The sequence below is a fragment of the Diorhabda carinulata genome, chromosome 2, assembly GCF_026250575.1.
Source record: "Diorhabda carinulata isolate Delta chromosome 2, icDioCari1.1, whole genome shotgun sequence".
Taxonomy (NCBI): domain Eukaryota; kingdom Metazoa; phylum Arthropoda; class Insecta; order Coleoptera; family Chrysomelidae; genus Diorhabda; species Diorhabda carinulata.
In genome coordinates, this window is record NC_079461.1 from 28,161,968 (window position 1) to 28,168,009 (window position 6,042).

The window sequence follows — 6,042 nt, forward strand, 5'->3', positions numbered from 1 at the left end:
ATGATCCTACCAAAAAAGTAAAGATAATTAACATCTCACCCACAGATTAAGGAGTCTTTTAATTAATTGAATTATAATACACTGAAAATGCTGTTAACTTCATACAAGGGAAATAATCTTGAACTATTTGGAAAAAAAGAAAAAATACTTGAACTAAATAAAATTTACTCAGACCAAAAAAAATTTCTTGGTTCAAGAATTTTTCTCTTGAAACAAGTTTACTGCTTTTTCAGTGTATATTCCATAGGTAATTTTTTGGAAAAACTAAACTGAACCAATTTTTGAAAGGGTTTGTCTTTACTATTTTTTATTTTAGAAAATTTGTTGCCCTTTTTTCTGTTAGCTAGTACTTTTAGACTTTGTTTATATACCTACCCTTACTTAGAGGTACACTCAATGTTTTCAAAGCTGCTTGACTATCGGAGAGAATGTTTAGCGAAGTGTCTGTTCAAAACACTTCTGAGCACATTTATTTATTGTTTGGAACCTTACCTTAAAAACAGTACGTGCTTTTCCGAAAGGCATGCATTCGGGCTTCGAACCGTTTGTCTATCGGAGAGATGTATTTCAACATTTGGAAGATCGTCATTCACTCATGATTGGAGATCGATGATTACTACTTCGTAGGAGATGTCTGGGGTGAGTTTTTAAGGGTAAAAAACGGTTTATCTCGATCTTAGGCAAAACTACAAGTTCTATTAAAAAAAGTTGAATAGCAAAGTTGTAGGTAATAAGATCTACATCTTGTGTATCAACACTTTTTCACATAACCTCAAAAATTAGGGTGCTTTTTCGTCAAAATATTAGCTTTTTTTCACTAAGACTTTAGTTAATTGGCATCTATACTTCCTGATGGTGTAAAAAATATTACCATTACCATGATAAACTCTCAGAAAAGGCACAAAAACGAAAAAAAAATCTAATCCGAAAATTTCATTATGTACTATTTTTAGATATTTATTAAAATTTTATAATCTACTTATGTTTATCAATGTAACATGGAATCTTACGTTTTTTGTGCAATTAGAGTGGAATAATTTAATAAACAACTAAAAATTGTATATAACATTTCTGATGGTGTAGAAAATATTACCATTACCAGGGTAAATTTTCACACAAAAACAAAAAAATAAGACGTAAAAACTTGCATCCTAAATTTTCTTGAATCATTATGCACAATTTTTATTTCTTAATAAATTATCCCACCTTAATTACACAAAATCGTGAGATTTCCATGTTACATTGATAAACATAAGCAATTAGTGTGAAAAATTTTTAATAAATATCTAAAAATAGTACATAATGAAATTTTCGGATGCAAATTGTTTTTGTTTTTTTTGCCTTTACTGAAAAAATTTACAATGTTAATGGTTTTACTTTTTTACACCATCAGAAAGTAGAGATTTCAACAAACCAAAGTCTCAATTATTTAAAAAAAAAGCTGATATTTTAACGGGAGAATGTTCGTTCGGAAATTAAGGTGCTTTTTCGATATTATGTGAAAATAGCATGAAAAAATAAATATCTGAAATTAAATAAATTACAGTGTATACGAGACATGAAAAGGTAATTTTTCACTAAATTTCGTGAAAAAAGAAAACGTTTTTTGTAAAAGATAAAGATTAAAAACGAAAAACTTGGTTTTTTGAATTTTTCACATAAATTTTGAGGTTATATGAAAAAATTGTGAAAACATAAGTTGTAGATCTTCTTATTACCTACAACTTTGCTATCTCTCTTTGTTATATAGGACTTATAGTTTTACCGGAAACCGAGATAAACCGTTTCTTACCCCTAAAAACTCACCTACTTTCCCTTTTCGTCCTTAGATCGCCCATGAATTATTTTTCCTTTTAATCATATTTTCTTCATTTTCCAATCCTTCATTTATTTTTTTTTTTGGTTTCAGAAATTATGATCCTGGTCTACTATGCATTTGGTACATTTGTTTCTTACCTCTTTCTAGCTTTAACGATTCTAGAACCCTCAGGTGATAATAATAAGGTGAAGAAATAACTATTTTTCGTTTCAGGGTTTTATTAATACAAGATATATTTTTTGATAGAGTTAAATTATGACAAAAACATATGTTATTATTGTTAGATTACAGTTAGGTTTTATATAATACACTTTGAGGTATAGTAAAAAATCTGCTCTTATATAAAAACATTACAAAAATAAATATATAAAAATACAAATTAAGTAATAATAAATACCTAGAGAATAATTATGTACACAAAACTTATTTTTACAAATGTTTATTTGTTGAAATTATTCGTTTATTTACAATAAATCAGTACTTCATAGGGTAACCATGTAAAATATAAGTGTTTGGTAAAATAATATTAGCCTTAATCAAAATATATTCATCAAATTGATATTTGACAAAAATTGTAGTCTTTCTAAAGGTTAGTTAGTTTTCCGTAAGTAGCCTACTGAAATATTTCAAGTTAATATTTAAAATACAGAAATTTTTTTCACGGTACTTCCTGTCAAGTGGTAAAATCTATTCTTCACTTTATATAGTTTATAATAAGGTGGTGATACTTTATCTAAATGAAGAGTAATGGACTCGGAGGTTCCCTTTAGTGTTATACTCATAGAATTTCTAAAAATCTGAGAAGTATTTCAAATTTTCACATCTTTAGTAAAAAACTTTCTTGATAAAATAATTAATTCAATTAATCAATTTCGTTATTTTCGAATTGGAATTTTGTTAGTTATATTTGTTAAGTACATACCTAAAAGAAATAATTTGATACTAACCAAGCAAATTCTAATGAATGTACCTTTCTCACGTTAAGCGGTATTAATTTTTTTAAACCTAGTTTACTCAATGAATCCTGCTTAATAATTATTTACGTTAATTATAAAAACATCAAAAAAAAAAAAATACAAAAATAAAATTTAAACAATTACATCAACATAGTCTCGACAGATTTAATTCGAAAATGAATAGGGTAGCTGGAGGCAAAAACACGAACGGCCAAAAGAACGCATCTCATTTAAATTTGCCGGTAATGCCTAGTTTGAACCGATTTTAGTTACAAACATTTGGCAACATGTCCCAATATTAAAGCTGATCCACGTCGTTGTTTACAAACTATGAGGTAGATATTATTTTTTGCTATTACACTGTAATATTGGCATAACAAAATTAATTTGTGATTGGCATTATTCGTTGAATTAGTTTATTAGGGAAAACCCTCGTAAGAAGTGATCGAAAGTGCCGGAAATTAGGTTTTTGGAGTCTCAACTAAGATCAGTTTCTTGGGGCACCATGAGCTGTTAATCAATACTGAAGAAATTTATCCAAAAATATAACTATTCCCAGAAGTTTTAAGAAAAAATTGATCGAAATCAATTGATAATTGGCGTAGTAAATGAATTAAAAAATTAGAAGCCCGTTTTTTACGTGGTTGGCGGCGGCTCGAGTAGGTGGGAAATGAGTAGGCGCTATAGAATCAAGTTTCGCAAGCGCACGTTATGAGGTTTTTCAGATGAGTTTTCCATCACTTTCGATCACATCTTACGAGGGTTTTCCAGCCTGCAAAACTTCTTGCGTTATTACACCGCTCTTATTTGAGGTTTAAACCCCACGTTTCAATAAGTTTCGCGCGCGCCCATTATGAGGTTTTTCAGCCAATTTTTTTGTTCGGGAAAACCAGCTAGCATTTTCATATTCGACCTGTGCTGACCTTAAGAAGTGCCGTTTGGTGATGTACTAAGCTGGGGCTGCCAATTTACAAGCTGAAATGGCGCTCCTTATCGAACCTGTTTTTTGTAGCCAGCTCTCTTTTATTTTGGGGCAAAATACGCACTTAAGCAGTAAGAGTACGCTAATGCAGAATCTTTATAAACATATTTTTCATATTTTAGTAAACTATAAAACGTTTGTTATTATCTCAAATAGGAAAACAATGTGTAAGCTCTTCCATAATAACATTAGAAAAGTTCTTTTAAACTTTCATAATTTCTGAAGACGGCAGGAAAAAACGAAGCTGCGTATTTTTGCCTTCAACTCCTATATTCAACAGCATTGTGTATTAATATGAGACAACTTGAATGTTTTTCTAGATCTTTCTCCATCGGTTTTAGGAGGATTTCTTCAATTGTGTTTCTTTTCAGTTTCTTATTTGAAAACTTCAAAAACTAGTATCATATGAAAAAATGGTGGTAAAAAAGAAGCGGTGTATGAAAATGATTTTTTTTTGTCCTCATTTAATGAATCATTTAAACATTAAAAGAATCAATGAAATCATTTTGTGATTTTCCACTAATATTTAGTTTTCATTCATTTTATTCAAAACTGTTTTATCCTCCAATCTATTTTTGTATGTAACAAAGGATACAACTGTGGAAAATGACAAACAATTTTATATTTTTTGTTTTTATTTTTCTTAAATTGAAAATAGTAATTCTAGATATTCAAGATTTTCAACTTATGTAGTATAAACTTACAAAGTTTTATCATCTACAAAATATCTTTTTATAGCTTGGGTCATCAAGGGGTTCAAATAAATTATAAAAATAAGTACTTTTTAAGTAAATTAATTTTTAAAACCATCAAAATAACTTTTACAGTAGATCAATTTAAGATAAGTAACAAATATTAAAAATAAATGACATTGCTTATTTATACAATATATACAAATGAATAAAAGGTTTCTCAATCAAGAACCAAGTGAAAATAATAATTCAACAGAAGCTTAGAAAAGAAGTTGAGGAACTTACAAAATTGTACATGTAAGTACTATTTAACTTCTCACATTTGATGGAATAAACTGCTCCACAAAAGTTAGGGAAGTTCATAAATATTTGATTTTAAAAATAATTAACAGTTTTGTATACACTACATATTGAATATTTAATTGCTAGACTATTTTGTGTTTCAAAGTAAGTAAATCTAAGTTCAATGCAAGTAGTTTTCTTTTGTATTTTCAAGAACTTTATATCATTTATTCCATTCAGTTAACTTACTGTAGATGATGGCATTGGTTGGATTGTGAAGGATATTTTTCAAAGAAAGCAACTGCGAGATTGAAAGAAAGATCTAGTGGACGACCAAGAGATACGATCACTGCAAAAGATCGTTCTCTAACTGTGTCTACCCATACATAACCTCTAAGTAATTGTATGAATATGAAACAACTTTTAAATAGTCCTGTTCTTTCAGTTTTAATTGAAACAGTACTTCCAAGACTATATACAGATGGTTAACTTATATTCACGACTACTTTTGATGGTAAAATTCATAGACTAATGAGCATGCTTCTGTAAGACTTCGTTTTTTTTTGTGTCAACCCCTCCTTAAGTGCCCATATATTGAAGAGTGGTATTGGAAATGAATTCTCTCAGAGGTGGTACAGTTGCTGTTTGTGGAAAATTTTGTTGTAATGAGCGTATAGAATTGTTAGTGTTTGTTGAAAACATGACGATGCATACAAATTATTAACAATATCATGCAACCTTCCTCTTTCGTCCATAGATACTCCAAAAACTTCTACACAGATTTTCAATACAAATCGATCAAGGCTACTTCAACGACATTATTGAAAGTACATTCGTTATTTTTGATTTTAGGGGAGAGCAGAATCGTTATAAACTTCATTAAATTAACTTAAACTTAACTAAGTTGAAGGTCATATGTTATTAACTTTCTCAACTTTTGAGGAGCTGTTTATTTTATGAATTTTTCATATTATTATTAATTGATGTCTTAAATCCTTTTATTTAATGACGCACGAACAATACATAATAATATTACTGTTTTTTCACTTTCACCGTGTGTAAAACTTTAGACTAGAAATAAAGTCTCTTGATACTTCAATATAATTAAAGCAAACGAGATTCATTTTTCACCAAGAACACACGATTATGGAATGTCTGGAAAAAATCAAAATAGGATGTCCTCGTACAAATATTAATAAAAAAAAATCACCCTAGTAGCAGTCACCTTTGGCATCAATAGTAAAATGTAAATATATTTCGTATTTAAGAAAATAAGTCTCTATTACTTCTTATAAAAGAATGCAAGCGTGC